Source organism: Leucoraja erinacea, chromosome 7 (genome assembly GCF_028641065.1).
Source record: "Leucoraja erinacea ecotype New England chromosome 7, Leri_hhj_1, whole genome shotgun sequence".
In the NCBI taxonomy this organism is placed as follows: Eukaryota; Metazoa; Chordata; class Chondrichthyes; order Rajiformes; family Rajidae; genus Leucoraja; species Leucoraja erinaceus.
This window is the reverse complement of record NC_073383.1, coordinates 48629194-48647629: the sequence shown is the minus strand read 5'-3', so window position 1 is coordinate 48647629 and position 18436 is coordinate 48629194. Positions and strand designations below refer to the sequence as shown.

The 18436-nt window shown below is 45.7% G+C and overlaps 1 protein-coding gene across 1 annotated transcript in view; it reads right to left on the bottom strand.

Annotated features, from left to right (window-relative positions):
* The window catches only part of LOC129698976 (aryl hydrocarbon receptor-like), a 114767-nt gene that overhangs the window by 62415 nt on the left and 33916 nt on the right, over positions 1 to 18436 (bottom strand). The gene's annotated exons all lie outside the window — the stretch shown is intronic.

Sequence of the window (18436 nt, the reverse complement as noted above, 5' to 3'; positions counted from 1 at the left end):
TTGGTTAATGAAAACTCTCCCCTATTCCACCCCGCCCCTCAATGAAAACCACTTTTTTTGGGAAATGAAACCCCCTTCCAAGAATTTGATTAAAATAATTATTTTTTTTAAAACCTCGCTCCCTCCCTCCCGGGCAGTTTATGTAAATGAGATCCCATATTAATGTCATTGTCGGGTGAAGCACTGCTCACTGGCAGTTTATGTAAATGAGATCCCATTGTGACGTCATAGCTGTAACAGCCACTGAGGTGTTCAAGTGATTCTTTCTCAAACTGGATTTTGTAAAGTTAAAAATGTGAATAACGTAAAATATAACATCAATCTGAACGAAACTTGATGAAAACACACAGGACAATTGTGAGTACGGTGGCCCAAAAATTGTAGCGCTATCATGTACCGTTTTGGCGTAATTTCAGGATCACATACACAGACATCCACACACAGACACACATAGAAACAAACAAGATGAGAGTTCTAGTAATATACTAGACCAAGTGCAGACCTGTTGGGTCTGTTCCCCCAACGTGCGGTTGTGGGGGGGGGGGGGGGGGGGAGGCGGCATGCAGCGTCACACACTAACTACCCCCCCTCCCCCCAAACCCAAACAACAATTTACAGGCAGTGCTTTTTTACCTCTAACCATATTTTCATTTTCAAACCAAATTAAGGGTAGTCACAGTGCTGTAGACATTTGTCAGTGTCATTCAGAGCTCTTATTGAAGCACACCACTTGCAGAGACTGATTCAGGCACAACACTTCCAGAGACTGATTGAGGCACACCACTTCCTGGTTTTATAGTCCCCCCCCCTCTCTCCAGCAGGGGCAGCACAGAGAATGGGGAATTTTGTAAAAACATTAATATCTCTGTCAATTTTCATCGACGGGAAAAATCCTCGGCATACATGCGGCGGAGGGGGGCTCTGAGCGAGGTGGCCAAAAATGACAGCCGTAGGTGGTGGCATACTCTCGGAAATCGCAGCACAGAAAGCCAAAACCGGTCATGAACAGACTTTTAGATAGATAGATAGATAGATAGATAGATAGATAGATAGATAGATAGATAGATAGATAGATAGATAGATAGATAGATAGATAGATAGATAGATATCCCTTTCGCCTGGACAAAGGAAATAGTTTGTCTCAGTTTAACCCCATCAATTCTTTAATCATTTTAAAAATCTCAATCTGATTACCCACTAACCTTCTATACTCCGGTGTGAGACACTCATTCACCCTGTTCAACACCCTGAGGCCAATTGCAGCATCAGCAAAGCCTTGTCGGAAGCTCTGATTTCCTCCAAAATATAGGGACACAATCAGGAGAAAATAGACCAACACCCTAAGAATGAGCTTTAATTTCCAGGAAATTAACATTTTGAATGACTTGGGCTCAGCACATGGATGTAATCATGAAGACGGTGAGCCAGCACATCTAGTTTCTTCGGAATTTAAAGAGGTTTGACAGTCACCAAATAGTCCAACAAACTTCGGCAGATGCACTAGTGAAAGTATCCTGGCTGGTTGCATCATGGCCTCATATGACAATTCCAATGCACAGGAAGGCAAGAGGTTGCAGAGAGTATTAGACACAGCTCAGTCCGGTCCATCATGGGCAGATCCCTCTTCACCATTGAAAACATATACATGAGGCGAAGTGTTAAGAAGGCAGCATCTATCATTGAGGATCCCCACCACCTGGGCCATGCCCTCTTCTCGTTGATATCGTCGGCCAGGTGGGTACTTTACTAAAATCATTAGAAGGCAGAAGCATACGGTTAAGGGAAAAAATATCCCAGCCCCGATCGAATGGCGGAGCAGACTCAATGGGCCGAATGGCCGTAATCTGATACAAGGGCTTATGGTGCAACCATCATGTTCTTGAACCAATCAGCACACTCTAATCCTACATATCTAATGGAACACAGCGGGCCTCTTCTTGCACGATCATGGGCTTGTTTCTAAATATGTGTTGTACTAATATCTTGTTTTTTGTACCTTTTTTCTTTTCATTGTTTTCTATAATTTATATCTGATTTATTTTTTTGTGGGTTATCTGAGTCTATGTGTCTGTGATGCTGCTGCAAGCAAGACTTTCATTGTACCTGCAATGCACCGTATTTTTGCATCTGACAATAAACTCAACTTGATTTGTGGAGTTGACCAAATCCTTCACTGACATACATTGGCTCATAGTAAGAAACAACATTCAACATCCTGTCCTCTTTTTTAATGGGCTCCATGACCATGTGCCTTCCTTTCCCTGTACTGAAATCCATCCCTGCCACTAGTCAAAAGATCTGTGCCATTCTATTTTGATCATCTCTGGACTTTGGTGCTCCACCAGTAGCAGCTATGTCCTCAGCGGCAGAGGCTCCAAGCCTCAACTCTTCATGTATTTAAGGTACTCCTTCAAACCTCTGTCTTTAACCGAGCATATGGTCAAAAATCTTCTTAGCATCTTTTTCCAGCCATGTTGGACATAGAATTGTGGAAAATCTACAACACAAGAGGAGGTTGTTTGGCCCATCTTGACCATGCTTGTCAAAACAAAATTTCTCCAGCCTAATCGTATCTCTCTCCGGCCCTGGCCCCGTCACAAATCTGTATTTGCAGTTCCGAGTCCTGTGGTGCAATGCCTCCAGGGTGGCAGTATCTGCCTTCAGAAACTGGTCCAGGTCGCCATGCAGACAGCTGTACCGGAGAATTGCATGGTTCACAACCCAGAAGCCGACCAAAGGAATCACAGCATGCCCCGAGGGCTCCATGCATCATGAAATGTGCAAGCCTTGAGAATAGAGGGAGAGAGGTGTGGTTTTTCTGCTTAATTGTATCCTTTCATCTCAGGTCTTTTGTGGTTTTTGACAATCCATTTACATGACTGTCCCAAGTAGAAACCAAATAAAAGCAATTGTCAGGGATAACTCAACAACAAATCATTGGATAGAACACCTGTGATATAAACAAGCAAGAACAGAGGGATCTTGGGGGTTCAAGTCCAGCATTCCCTGAGAGAGGCAACACCTGATGGATAGAATGGTGAAGGAGGCAATTGGCATGCTTGCCTTTAGAGGCCATGGCAGATGTTTGGTCATTAAATTAGAACTTTACACAACACTGGTTACAACAAACTTGACGTATTGCCTCCAAGTTATTTTTGATGAGATTAGTGGGCTTTTAGGTGTGGAAGTTTAGGGAAGGGATTGCTCCCCATCAGGTATATGGTACAGAAGCATGAAAACATGCACCACCAGACTCAGGAACAATTTCTTCCCCCTCTGTTAACAGGAGTCTGAACGGTCCTTCCATCAGCTAGGGTACTCTCCAATTCACCTCTACCCCACTGCGAACATTGGACTTCATCAGTGGAACTGATGCACTACAATACCGAGAACTGCCCTCTGTATCTTCCCCTTTGCTCTACCTATTGTACTTGAGTTTGATTGTATTTAAGTACAGTATTATCTGATCTGATTGGATAGCATGCAAAAGAAAGCTTTTCGCTGTACCTCAGTAAACATGGCAATAATAAACCTAAACCCAACTATAAAAACATGTAGAGATAATCATGTGAAAAGGCTGCATTTTCCACCACATTCTCTGCTGAAAATGGGTTCATAGCAAAATGTTCGTGCCATTAATTTGAGTGGTAGGTTCTTCACATGTGTTGGTGTATAACTGGCATGAAGAGGTGGGATTTGTCAGAGGATGATCACAAGCCTGTAACACGGCAAAACCACGACCCTTATCACTGTAAGCATGTTCCATTTCCTACAACCCACTCCGCTGTTCATTCGCTGCATTGTTAATGTACTCTGCCAAAGCACAGCAAAAACGCTATAAGGGAAATTCTTCATATGTGCGGAGTTCACCTCTGAGGGTGAAAATGGACCAGCTGTGATTTAATTATTTAAACTGCAACTCCTCGCCTCACCTAACACACTGTCTGCTTATGCTGCAATTACTGGCCTTAAAAGCTTCAAGCTAAGTGTCATCCCTACCAGCACCCTGCTCCACAGCTGTTCTGGTGTCCCTGTCTGATGCTGAGAACACTGATACCAGTTCCAGCAGCTGAGTTCCACGGTACCTTGCCCATGTCCATTTTGTACATGTGAATTTAGATGGCGCCCCTCCCCCCCCCCCCCCCCCCACAGCTCCTTTCTTCCTAAACCTTCCCTCCTGGTTTAATCACCTGGTCTGAAACCCCAGTGTCAGCTGAGATCTGTTGATTCAGCGGTATTGATGTGGCAAACCTCTTGAGTTATAAATGAATGACATACTAAACAGCAATAATTTGTGAACCATTGCAATGACCACTGATTATTGCCCAGCAGACAGTGTCATCAATTCTAGGTTTCTTTTCCAAGGGAGATACTGTTCTGAAAAGTTATACAAAAAGCAGATGATAGTTGGTGGATGTAAATCTTCCATCTGTATTCAAGATTCAAAAATCCCAACACCAACCAGGAAATAACAGCCTTTGACTCGTACCTCACTCACGCCCTTTATCATTCATTCACTCCACTCGTCGTCAAGAGAATCTAGAGTTAAGAGTGGTTTATTGACACATGTCCCGAAACGGAGCAATGAAATTCTTCTGCAGTAGGACAACAGACATATAAACACAGTACACAGGCGAGAGCAAAAAGTCATAGCGGGAGGAGAGAGAGAAACAGATATGTCGGGAAAAGAAAAAGTGTCTTTTGTTTTGGTCAGCCAAAGAACCAAATACCTGCTACATCAGAAAACCAGCTGTGAACCCTCTACATCCCACTAGAAATGTGTAGGAAGGAACTGCAGATGCTGGTTTAAACCAAAGATATACACAAAAAGCTGGAGTGACTCAGCGAGACAGGCAGCATCTCTGGAGAGAAGGAATGGGTGATGTTTCGGGTTGAGTCTGAAGAAGGGTCTCGACCCAGAACTTCACCCATTCCTTCTCTCCAGAGATGCTGCCTGTCCCACCGAGTTACTCCAGCATTTTGTGCAAATCTCACTATAAGCTGCTTGGAGTCCATATCAGCAGAAGCTGTCACATCGGATCTGCTCATCCTGCTGAGGATTAGCTGCAGGAATGATTATGGCTTCCTCCTCCTGCCTCTCACAGTTCTGCCTCAGAAGGATGTGTGGGGATTTGCAACTGGCCTGTGACAGGCAATGATGCGCGTTACCTTCAGACAGTGGAAATCAGCTGGTATTTAGAACTCTTTATAAAAAGCTTTATTGACAATTAAAGAGGAACAAAGATTTTATTCTTATTTTCTTATTGTGTTAATAAAGTAGTGCGATGCCTCCACCATAAACAGGGCTGACTACATTACATAGCTCTGCATGAGCAGCTTTAAAACAATAATTCCACAGTGCAAGGTAGAAGTTCCTCCCAAACAGACAAACTCTGTGAAGGAGGACAAGAGCACCATTATTTGAAGCTCACTCTCAAGGTGGCACCCAATCCTGTCTGGGAAATCAGTCACAGGTCCCTCATTGCTCATCATCATCATCGTTGAAAACATCAACGGGCACGGTGCCTTACAATGCTATGTACGACAGTGATCGCAACTTCTACTGAAGTGTGGATGGCCGTTAGCTCACTAGGAGCTCATCCGCCTTTTGGCAGGTCTTGGTTTTGGTCTCGCTGGGGATCCACAGCCCTCTCCTCACCTGGCAAACCAGGTGGGGGAGACAGTTTAGTCGCCGACTATCCGACCATGCAGCAGGTATAACGGAATTACATGGTACCCGTGGCGAGGAGAACTCCCCGACCTGACCTGGCATTGCTGCAGAGCCTAAATCCTTGAACTACCGACCACTCAACACCATGAGAATAGCTTCATCAGAAGGAATGTGGGTTCAAGGCTACAACCCTCACTGGCAGCTGGGGTTGGACAATAAATGCTAGTCCTATCAGAGGTGAGAGTATCAGGATATAAATAAATAAATTAAAATTTGCTCACCATCACCTTAAATGGAAAAACCAGGGGAGACAATGTATGCTGGTCTTGTCAATGGCCAAGACGCAAGAATGAATCTTAAAATCATCTTGTTCTCTAGCTTGCTTTTCAAATTGCAGAACTTAAGAAATATCTTTGGAAAGGCGCCAGACTAATAAGAGTAAGAGTGTGATTAATTGCCATGTGCACCGGGGCCAAAACAATGAAATTCGTACTTCTTACAGCTTTACAGGCATATTAAATAACAGTACAACAAATAAATATATCCTCCGTTTAAACCAGTATCTGAAGTTCCTTACAACACATAAATATACACTAAATTAGTTATTCAAGGTAAAGCAGACCATGATAGTGCATGCCAAAGTATGTAGTGCAAACTCAGTACAGGTGCACAACCTTTTATCCGAAGATCCAAATAACGAAAACCTCCGAATAGCGACATTTTTTCAGTCCTTGAAAAAAGGTCCTTGAAAACGTTCACCGAGGGCGGCCCGCAGAGGTGACAGAGGAACCTCCGGTCGGTCCTCGAAGAAAGGGGAACTAAATCCCCATCCATAAAAGAGAAGGTGAGGGTATATTGCGCGGGAGGGTTAATAATTGACAATATGCTGCTGTCTGCCCGCTGAGTTAAAAAAGTTCCCACGGTAGACTCACGATACACAGTGTATCGTCAGTCTTGCGTGGGAACTTTTTTAACTCAGCGGGCAGGGAGCTGCAGATTGTCGCTCCCTTCAGTTTCACCCCACCTACACCCCTCTGCTTCCCGGCCATGTGTGTGACCCCTTCCCTCCCCTCTCCAGCTCCCCGTGCATTGCACCGGCGCGGGGGCTTTGCACTGTCTTCACGTCGGCAATGCCAGTCACTGGAGACATCAGGACCAACGGGACACCGGCCCCCAGGCCCACAGCAAGCACGGAGATCCCAGAGACCCACAGCCAGCAGCAGGTCAGCCCCGTTCCAACTCCAGAGGAAAACTGCAAACTAGCGGGAGACATCGGGACCACCAGAAGCCGCTCCCCGGTGGGCGCTACGGCGACAAGTGGTAGTTCGCCCACAGCCCGAGCTGTGCCCCCTCATCGGGACACCGACCCCCAGGGCCACTGCAAGCACGGAGATCCCAGATCAACAACTCCAGCCCAGCCCCGCTCCAACTCCAGAGGGGCAGAAACTGATGGTGCGCAAGGTGCGTCTTGTTCTTGAGGTCGCGCAGCTCGGGCTGTGGGCGAACTGCCACTTGTCGCCGTAGCGGCCCATCGGGGAGCGGATTCCTCTGGAGTTGGGGGGGGGGGGGAGGGGGGTATTGTGCTGTTTGATCGCCCCCTGCTATCCCAGGGACAGGGAGACAGGACGTTCACCGAGGGCGGCCCGCAGAGGTGACAGCGGAACCTCCGGTCGGTCCTCGACGAAAGGGGAACTAAATCCCCATTCATAAAAGAGAAGGTGAGGGTATATTGCGCGGGAGAGTAGGAATCCCAAGACAAAGTTGAGTGAGCGTTCACCGAGGGTGGCCAGCAGAGGTGACAGCGGAACCTCGGGTCGGTCCTGGAAGAAAGGGGAACTAAAAAGAGAAGTGGAGGGTATATTGCGCGGGAGGGTATATCGCCTACCTGGAAGAAACCAGACATTTTTTCCAGGATGTCGTCTGCACACCAAAGCTCACGTTTGGCGCCTCTGCTGCACACGGATATAAGAGTGTGAAAATGTCGCCTTAGGCCGCCTTAGGGCATGTAGCCCCGCTAGGGTGACATGAGTGCGGGAGGTGATTCAATGCTGCGGTCACATTTACAAATTCAGGAATTCATTCAACACACTGCATTTCATACAGACATTTATTCTGCAAGAAAAAAACTACACTGAAGACTCAAACTCGCGACCGAGGAACTGCCGGGATCAAGGCGCAAACTCGCGACCTTGCGGATATGAGCCGAGCACTCTACCACTGAGCCAGCCATTAAAATCTACGCTAAAAAATTTCCATTCCGAAGACCGACAAATTCCAAATTACGAAAAGTGTCTGGTCCCAAGGCTGTCGGATAAAAGGTTGTGCACCTGTAGTGACAAGTCTATAATAGTTTGGTGCTGAGGTAAGGTTTAGGTTCGGTTCAAGAATCGAATAACTGATAGGTAGAAGCTATTCTTGAACCTGGATCGGTATCTTCTTCTCAAAGGCAGCAGTGAAATATACCGGTGGGGGCGCTGCACTGGCAGCAGCCCTGTCAGCAGCGTGTTAGTCTTTCCAACTTTTTTAATTTTTTAAATATGTCTTAAAGTCTGTTTTTAATGTTTCTTAGTGTGTTTTGTGTGGGGGGTGGTGTGGGGGGATGAGGGGGAAACCGTTTCGGCCGCCTCCTCCATGGAGAGGCGACTTTTTCCAGGTCGCCTCCCCCGTGGCCTAACAGCGAGGATCGGCGCGGCCTTTCCCGGAGATGCGCCCGGGGCTCGGGACTCCGGCGGCGGGTGCAGCGTGGACTGTCAGCACGGAGCTGGGGCTCGCTGGAGGGGAGCGCTCCGTTCCGTTGGCCCGCAGCAGACAGCAGCCTGAAGCCGCGGTCTGCACAGCTCCAGCTGGCGCGGCGTCTACAGCCCGGGATCCCTCGTGGGGGACCCGGGGGGAAGAAGAAGCTTCCACCGCCGGCCCGCGGCCAACTTCTACCGCGGGTCCGGCATGGACTTACATCACCCCTGGAGGGGAGCTTCGACCGCCGGCCCTGCAGACTGCGGTGCTTACGGCTGCGACGTGGAGGGAACTTTAAATCTTCGGCCGCCGGCCTGCACCAACTAAAAGCCGCGGTCTCCGGTGGGGAGGAGCCGACTCTGGACTTACCTGGACTTGTACCTTGTCCTTTTACCATCTGGACGCCCGCAGCAACGGCAGCGGAGGGTTGAGGTCCCGACCACGGGGGGAAATGGAGGAGGACTGGCCAAATTGTGTGCCTTCCACCACAGTGATGAATGCTGTGGTGGATGTTTATGTTAAAAATTTATTGTGTTTTTGTGTGTGCCCTTTATCACTGTATCGCTGCTGACGTATCATTTCACTTGCACTTTTTGTGCAATGTGACAAATAAACCCTTGTATTGTATTGAAAGAATGTGGCCAGGATGCTGTGGGTCTTTGGTACTAGCTGCCTTCTTGAGGCAGTGGTTCCTGTAAGTCCCTTCAATGGTCTGGCGATCAATACCATAGACCAATTACCTACCAGCCACAACTTTCTGCAACTTTCTTGGTCATTTGAATTGTCAACCTAGACCATGATGTAATTAATGTAAGAAAAACACTCGTTGGTACTAATATATTGTGCACTAGATGCAAAATCTAAAACTTGAGCAAACCTAAGGCCTTACTGTCAAGGACCCCCAGATCCCGTTGTACTACCCCTTTTCCCAACTTGACACCATTTAGATAGTAATCTGCTTTCCTGTTTTTGCTACCAAAGTGGATAACCTCACATTTATCCACATTAAACTTCATCTGCCATGCATCTGCCCACTAACCCTACCTGTCCAAGTCATCCTCATGCATTCTCATAGCATCCTCCTCACAGTTCACACTGCCACCCAGCTTTGTGTCATCTGCAAATTTGCTAATGTTACTTTGAATCCCTTCTTCCAAATAATTGATGTATATTGGAAATAGCTGCGGTCCTAGCACTGAGCCTTGCGGTACCCCACTAGTTACTGCCTGCCATTCTGAAAGGGACCCGTTAATCCCTACTCTTTGTTTCCTGTCTGCCAACCAATTTTCTATTCATGTCAGCACTCTTACCCCCAATACCATGTGCCCTAATTTTGCCCACTAATCTCCTATGTGGGACCTTATCAAATGAGATGCATGGATTGTAAACTAATTCCAAAAGAAACTCTAAATACAACGCATTAGCAATGTTCCAATGAGCCAGGTGCACTGACTGACAAAATAATTAATCAACTCATTCAGCAACCACCCACTGATAGCTTGTGCATATAGAGCTTCTTTAATCTGATGTGAGAGGATATCTGTATGCACAGAGGAAATGCAAGCAGTCAAATATACAAACTCCACACAGACAGCAGCCGAGGCCAGGATCGAACCAGTGCCTCTGGAGCTGAGAGGCAGTAGCATTAACCACAATACCAACCCTGCTGCCGATTCCACAAATCAGTTACCAATATTCCAGCAAAAATAGTAAGATTAAATGAGAATTTACCAGTTTGAAGTTTGATCTGTATTTTATGAGGAGTTACGATGAGGGATTACGTGAAGAAGCCCGCCACGACGCATGCGTATCATTCTTCAAAGCAGCGGTGTGAAATCACAGATAACTGTAATGACTAAACATAGTAAGATTAGAGAAGAGATACCAGTTAAGTATATGATCAAGGGTGGGAGCGGAGGGCACGTAATCCGTCATCGTAACTCCTCATAAAATACAGATCAAACTTCAAACTGGTAAGTTCTCGTTTAATCTTACTATTTTTCTTCGGAGTCACGTGTGTGACTACGTGAAGATTTTAAAGCTCTGTGATTTCATGCCGTGGAAACGAGTCCATGCATCACGTCTGCCTTGATGACTGTAGGAGGAATTGTGTTAACATAATTTGGACATGAATTCGACATTGAAATCATAAAATTATAACATCTTTTTATGGGTTTAAATTAATTTACAGAACTTAAAATTGTTTCTGCAAACGTTCCAGGTTTCATTACTGGTTTGTTGTAAAATAATTGGAATGTTTTTTTCCCCCAGACCATCCTGCTGCCTTGAGGATTTGGTCCATTGGTACATCCAACTGTATCGCTGCCGATGTAGCTGCAGCCCTGGTGGAATATGATTTTAAAATATTAGTATCCACCCCAGCCTGTGTTAGCACCTGTTTCAGCCATCTTGAGATGGCCTGGACCGTCACTCTTTTGTGTGGTTGCTTGTGGCTGTCCAAAAAGTGCCTTCTTATTGCCTCTTAGGATTTTCGTTTTCTCCATGTATAACAACAGATGCCTTACTATACACAGACGGCCATCTGTTGGGTATGACCTAAATTGTATATTGAGGCCTGCTGATCCCTGTCTGTTCTGCTTTACTAATTCATAGATATGAAACGTAATATTTTCTGTTGTGGAAGTCATGTTGTCCAGTCTTAGTTTATGCAGTGACTGTACCCTCTGTGCCGTGACCAATGCCATTAGCATGACTGTTTTTAATGTCAGTCTGTGTAGGGACAGAGCTGTTGCTGGATACCAATTCCTGAGCATCTTCAGGACAATACTTACATCCCATATTTGGGAGTACCTGGTTCTTGGGGGATTAGTATTAAAAATTCCCCTCATAAGTTTTGTTACCAGTGGGTGAGTCCCAACAGTGTAACGCTCTGTCCCCTGCCATAGGTAAGTCGATAGGGCACTTCTGGCGCAGTTGATGGCACTGTAACTGAGCCCCTCATCATAGTGGAGGCCTGCCAGATATTCCAGAACAGACGGGATGTTCATGTCTCTGTAGGTGATGTTGTTTTTATGGCAGTACATCTCCCACTTCCTGATATAGACCAGATACTGTTATTTGGTTGACTGTCTTTGGGCCGCCGAGATCATGTTCACTGTTCGGTCCGTCAGTCCCAGTTGTAGTAGAGGTGTTTTTAAACGCTACAAATTAAAAAGTTCAAATGTTTATGGCATGGGTGGCTATCCCTTGTTACGGGATGTAGCAATAAATCTGGTCTATGTGGGATGGTGATACATGGTTCTAATACCATGTTTAATACCACTGGGAACCATGGTTGAGTAGGCCAATCGGGTACTACCAAAATACCAGACGCAGTCTTGTTGTATTTTCCTTAATACCCGACTGATGAGGCAGAAAGGAGGGAATGCGTAAATAAACAATTTCCCCCAATGCAGCGAAAATGCATCTGTCGCCATTGCCCCAGGGTCTGGTTCCCATGAAACATAATTTGATAACTGGTGGTTAAGTCTGGATGCGAATAGATCGATATCTGGTGTTACATATTTTGCTGTAATATCAGCAAATACTTTTTTATTCAACATCCATTCGGTGTTTTCATTAAATTTGCGGGACCTGGTGTCTGCCACTAAATTTAGTCTTCCTGGTAGGTAAGTGGCTGATATCCAAATATCTCTCTGGGTACACCATTGCCAAATTGTATTAGCCAGATTGTCACATGATGTTGATTTGTTTCCACCCATGTGGTTAATGTATGCTACCACGGTGGCATTGTCTATCTGTAGTCTAACATGCTGGTGATATGACCCAGTACAATATGACTTTAGGCCATGGAATGCACCCAACATTCCCAGGTAGTTTATGCCCAGTGTGAGTAATAAAGATGCCTCCTGAGCAGTCCATCTACCTCCACAGCTGGTCATGGTATCGGTGGCTCCCCACCCAAGTGCACTGGCATCAGTTTGTAGTACCATGGAAGGGTTTCTGACAATGATTGGATTGGAACAAAGCCAGATGTTATCTATCCACCATTTTAGTTCCATTTTAGCTTTGATTGGTAGTTTCATAGGTCTGTCAAAGTGACCTGCATTAATTTTGAGTGCTTGTATTTTTGCTCTCTGTAAATTTTGGTAATGTAGAGGTCCAAATTGTGTGGCTGGAAAGGCAGCCACCATTTTGCCAATTACTTTTGCTACCAATCTGATGGATGGTTTGCTAATGTCAATGAGGTTATTGCAAGCCTCTATTAAATCTCTAGCCTTTCCCTTGGGCAGAGTCACCGACATGTGAACTGAGTCAATGGTGAACCCCAAATAGTCCATAGTAGTGGAAGGCGTTAGTTTAGATTTAACTGGATGGATAATAAATCCCAGTTTTTCAAATAACTTTTTTGTGGCTGTTACAGTTTGTTTGGCCAATTCCAAAATTTTGCCCACAATGAGTATGTCATCTAAATATGCCATGACCATGTGTTTACGTTTCCGTAGAAACGCTAGGGCTGGTTTCAAAATTTTTGTGAACAGCCTGGGGCTGATGATAAACCATTTGGCAGTGATTTATACTGCCAGATTTGTCCCATCCAGTTGAATTTTAAGTAACATCTGTGGTCACCTCATATAGGCACTGAATAGTAAGCACCTTTTAAATCGATGCTGGCCATGAAGTAACCTTTGGAAATTAATTGTTTAGCAGTAACAAAGGTTTCCATTTTGAAGTGAATATATTATATCAGATTCAGATTCAAATTCAGATTCAATTTTAATTGTCATTGTCAGTGTACAGTACAGAGACAACGAAATGCATTTAGCATCTCCCTTGAAGAGCGACATAGCAAACGATTTGAATAAAAAAATAATAAGTGTCCGGGGGGGGGGGGGGGGTGGTGATTAGTCTCCCTAGAATGGGTAAAATAGCATATTATACAAATGTATTCAATTTTGTCAGATCTATGATGATGCGACAACCACCTTTTTTATTTTTGGTAAATATATTGGACACGAATTCTAATGGTTCGTGTTGAGTTTTCTCAATTACACCTTTTACGTAAAGCCGCTCCAGTTCAGCTTGCGCTTTTGATTTTTCTTTATCAGAAAGCACGAACATTCGGTTTGGTATATGTTGAACTGGAGGGCTTTACTTGTGTATAAACTCTATTGTATATCCCTGGATACTGCTTAAGATGTAAGTATCGGTTGTTAACATGCTCCATGCATTCAGAAAAGAGTGTAATTTCTCCCCAACCTCCATGCTCCCTGTATTTTGTAGGGAACCAGACCCACCTACCTCCATAGTTACCAGTGGCAGGTTTACTTCTTTTTGTAGGTTCGTCACTGCTGTTGTTGCGCTGGTGTCTGGATTTTCAGTTTGGTTGGCGTTGGAGGTCCCCGCATCTTCCAAGAAGGCCGGCCTGGGCCATGGCCTAAAAAAGACTCATGTTTTGAGTACCGGGCCTTCGAGCTTTCACCAATTCTGCTGGTGGGTGCGTAGGGGTGCTGTCTTTGGCTGTAGTGGGTTTTTGTTGGAGTCCCTTTTATTAGTCCAGTAGGTTCTCTCGTTCCTGCACCCCTTGCACACTTGTCTTTCCTTCTGCGGACCCCTCTTCCAGGTCAGCCCAGAACTGACCCGCAGTGCTCCCCTCTGATGAGGTAGAAGCACTGTGCAGCCCTTCAAGAGGTACTGCTGTGGGTTTATCATAGGGCCCACAGTGACCCGACTCCATCTCCCGGAGTCTGTCACATTGGAGCAAATGCTCCATACACCGCTCCATCCGGCTCCAGCGCTCTCGGTCGCTGGCCGCCCGCGGTTGTTCAAAGTCGGACTCCTCTGAGTCCACGACCTTGTTTGTTTTTGTGTCTAGCCTTACCGCCCGGCCGCGTGGATCTGGCCGGTGCGGAGGCGACATCGGGCACAGCTGATCCCACTATCGGTGATCCGAGTGCCGCTGGCTGCTGCTGGCTGCCCGCTGCTCCGCGGTCCTCCCTCACCAGCTTTGTCGCAGACCTTGTCTTCTCCACCTGTAATCAGCATGGGAAAACACAAAAAGACCGCAGTTCTTACCTGCAGGTCCTGGTTTAAATTGTCGTTACGGGGGAACGTCCTTCCACCCCGCCTCCTGCCGTTATCGACTTGTCAAAAGTCGACGGCCCCATTCTGAATAGTCTCCCGCCCGGCCGTGTTCTGGCCGGCGCGGGATCAGAAATCGGCACAGCTTACGGGGCTTGTGCCTTCAGCTGCTGCTGGCTCCTGCAACTTCGTGGTCCTCCCCAGCCAGCTTCACTCGCAGCACTTGTGGACACTATTTTGTCCAGCTTCCCCCCCTGTGTAAAACAGCGCGGGGACAAACACTACCGCATAGTAAATCACTTACCTGCAGGTCGCGGTTTCAAACTTACCGCTGCGGGGGAACGCTCCACCCCGCCTGTCGTTTCGCAAGCGTGAAAGCGATATGACACGCATGCGTCCTGGCGGGTTTCTTCACGTAGTCACTCATGTGACTCCGAAGTAAAATACACTCATATTTCACAGAAAAACTATCAAGTAGTTTTGCAATCCATGATAAAACACCACACTTACTATAATGTTTTTGTCTTAAACCACATGAAGCTGATAACAATGGTATATTTAGTTTCAATGAACGTACATTCATTTAGCAACTTAGAGGTTACAGGCCCCCTGGCTGAAGTATGTGTGTGTGTGTGTGTATGTTGGTATTTATAAGCATGTGCCCCCACCCCTCAATCATTTGTGTACTCATGCTGGACTGCGTCATATCTGCCTGACCCTCTGAGTTCCCCCAGATAACCCGCATGCAATGCGTAAACCAACTGCTATACAGTTGCAAACTATACAAATTATTTAAACCAGAATGCACAATCAGGTCATTGTCATAGTCATACATCTGGAATTCACTACTTTGGAGAACGGAGAGACTCAGCTAATGAGTGCACCCAAATGTAGAGACAGAGATTTCTGGATATTGAGTGAATCAAGGGCGAGGGGAATAGTGCAGGAAATCAGCCTTGATCTCACTGGATGGCAGAGTAGGCTTAAATTACCGATTACCCACTCCTGCTCTTGGTATAAACTTACTTGTCAGTTCTAGCACCCTTGATAGCACTTTGGCCCAAGAATTAAAACTGTTTAATTTTTTTTAGTTTAGAATTACAGCGCGGCAGGTAGTTGAGGCTATATTTAAGAGGGAGTTAGATGTGGCCCTTGTGGCTAAGGGGATCAGGGGGTATGGAGAGAAGGCAGGTACGGGATACTGAGTTGGATGATCAGCCATGATCATCTTGAATGGCGGTGCAGGCTCGAAGGGCCGAATGGCCTACTACTGCGCCTATTTTCGATGTTTCTATGAAACAGGCCCTTTTAGCCCACCGCGCCGAACCAGCAACCCCCGCATACTAACACTATCCAACACTAACTAGGGACAATTTACAATTTCACCTAAGCAATTTACTATGTTACCTCAGCCTTTTAACCAACAAACCTGTCCATCTTTGGTGTGTTGAAGGAAACCATAGCACCTGGAGAAAATCCACGCAGGTCACAGGAAAAACGTGCAAACTCATTCAGACAGTGGTCAGGATCGAACCCAGGTCTATGGCACCGCAAGACAACAACTGCGACGTTGGGCCGCAAGGCTGTATCTACAAGGAGGGAGAAGTCACAGGAGTTGAAGACTGAGGAGAGTGATGGACCGGACAAGCTATGCTCACACTGAAACCGCGTTCAAGCAGAACAGGCGAGGAGGCAACACCCATCTCACTGCCAAGGACAGGAACTAATATCTGTGCCTCAGGGAAAGAAGATCACCAGCTCATAAAAGGTCATTTGTGCTCGAGAACAGTAATATTCTTGGACTTCAGCTGCCACTATAATCAACTCAGTACCAGTTAATACTGACTTATGGTGACATGTTTAATTACCAGTGTAATCTGTTACTAGATTGTTATGTAATGGTTAAATTATCCATATTCAAACTGCTGGATGACCAGGACAGTATTTATTGATTGCTACCTATTTAACCCTTCAGTTTCAAATTTGTAACCAACAACCCAGTAAATCCATTAACAAGAAAGAGATCGGTTGTTCGCTCAGTAGGATGGCCATTCCAATCAATGATTGGAAGAAGACCTCAAATTTCCTGCACATCACCCTCCAATTTGGGTGTCATCGCCCTACTCACCCCACCTCCATATCCCTTAATTTCTCCTTGACTGCTTCCACCAATTGCCCACCTGACCCCCATCTCCCAACTCCATCTGGCTCTATCTGCCCACCATGTGCAAACCCTCCTTGATCCACTTGTCACTACAAGCCCTATTCTCATTACTCCCTTCTTCTCTTTAATCTGGCTCCCTCCCCTCTTGGTCCTGATGGAGGATCCCAACCTGAACAATTCCTTTCCCTCCATAGATACTGCTCGACCTATTGAGTTCCTCCGGCAGTTTGCTTCTTGTGCCAGATTCTATGACTTGTGCCCTCAAATGATCAATGCAAGGCTTTGCAGCGAATCTCTGGAGGTTATCATTCACTGCTAAAACTTGCAGTTGGCAAACCTTCACACCAAGTGGTATCAGGACAGGTTGCCAGGAGCTTGTCAAAAGGTGAGCTTTAGGAAATGCCTCAAAATGCCATTTGGTGCATCAATTAAAAGTAGCAATGAACAATGGACCTCAAATGTAGAATTCCAAGATCTGAGAAAGCTAAAGAATTTTAGCATTAGGCATTAAATTTAAGGGATGTGAATTTTAAAATCATGATGTTACTGAGTGTGGTTCACTGAGCATTGGCGTATAGATTAAACAAGCACAGATGCATATAAGGATATGGACAGGAAAGGTCGGAAAACCTCAAGCTTAGTGGTGCTGACAAGTGTGAGGTGATGCACTTTGCAAAGACTAAAGAAGATAAAACATACACAATGGCAGGACACCAGGGAATATTGTGGAACAGAGGGACCTTGATATAAAAGCCCAAGGACCCGAGCAGGCAGCAGCCAAAGCAGATGATAGTTAAGAGAGCATATGGGATGTTCGCTTCTGTATTCGATGCATAAAATATTAGTGTAAGAAAGAACTGCAGATGCTGGTTTAAACTGAAGATAGACACAAAAAGCAGGAGTAACTCAGCGGGACAAGCAGCATCTTTAGAGAGAAGGAATGGGTGACGATTCGAGTCGAGACCCTTCTTCAGACAAATATTCGAGCAGGAAGGTTATGATGCAACTAAATAACATGTTGGTTGGGCCACAGATGAAATATGTGTGCAGTTCTGATCAGCACACAATCGGAAGGATAGGATTGCATTGGGAAGGGTGCAGAGGATATTCACCAAAATGGTGCTCAGGATGAAGTGTTTCAGTTAGACGGCAATCCTGGAGGAGCTGGATTTGTTTTGCTTAGTGGCGGCGGTTGAGGGGGATCTGATAGAGGTATAACAATTCTGAGAGGCACAGATAGGGTAGATGGTGATTGTTTTCCCCCCATAGAAGCAGTTTCCCCATAAAGCCAGCGGAAATCTCTTTAGGGTTAGGGGTTAGAGGAGATTTGAGGAAAACATTCTTCCCCTCAAGAATGGGTAGAATTTGGAGCCCACTGCCTTTGGTGGAGGCAGAGACTCACATCATTTAAGGTGGATCTAGACGAGCACTTGAATCACCAAGGCCTTATGCTGGTAAATGGGATCAGTATAGACAGTCCTTGCTGGTTAGTATTCACATGTTGTGCCAAAGGGCCTGTTTCTGTGTTGTACGACTCTATGACCCTTCACTTGGCCAGTGGTGTTTAATTTAAATTAGCATGTTAAATTAAACATGTTCACATTAAATTATTTCCGCTCACTCACTAATGCTGACATGAAACAGAACATTTTTGTTACCGGTTTTCAATATCTTGTGAGTGAACTGATGAATCCTGCAGTTTAATCCCCTCTTCCAACAGTGCAATGTTGATTGCTGGTAACTGAAGGCCAAAGCACCATCGACAATGCAAAGAGCAGTGTCAGTCGGCACTTCTCCTTCAGAATGGTGTGAAACATACATGTCCT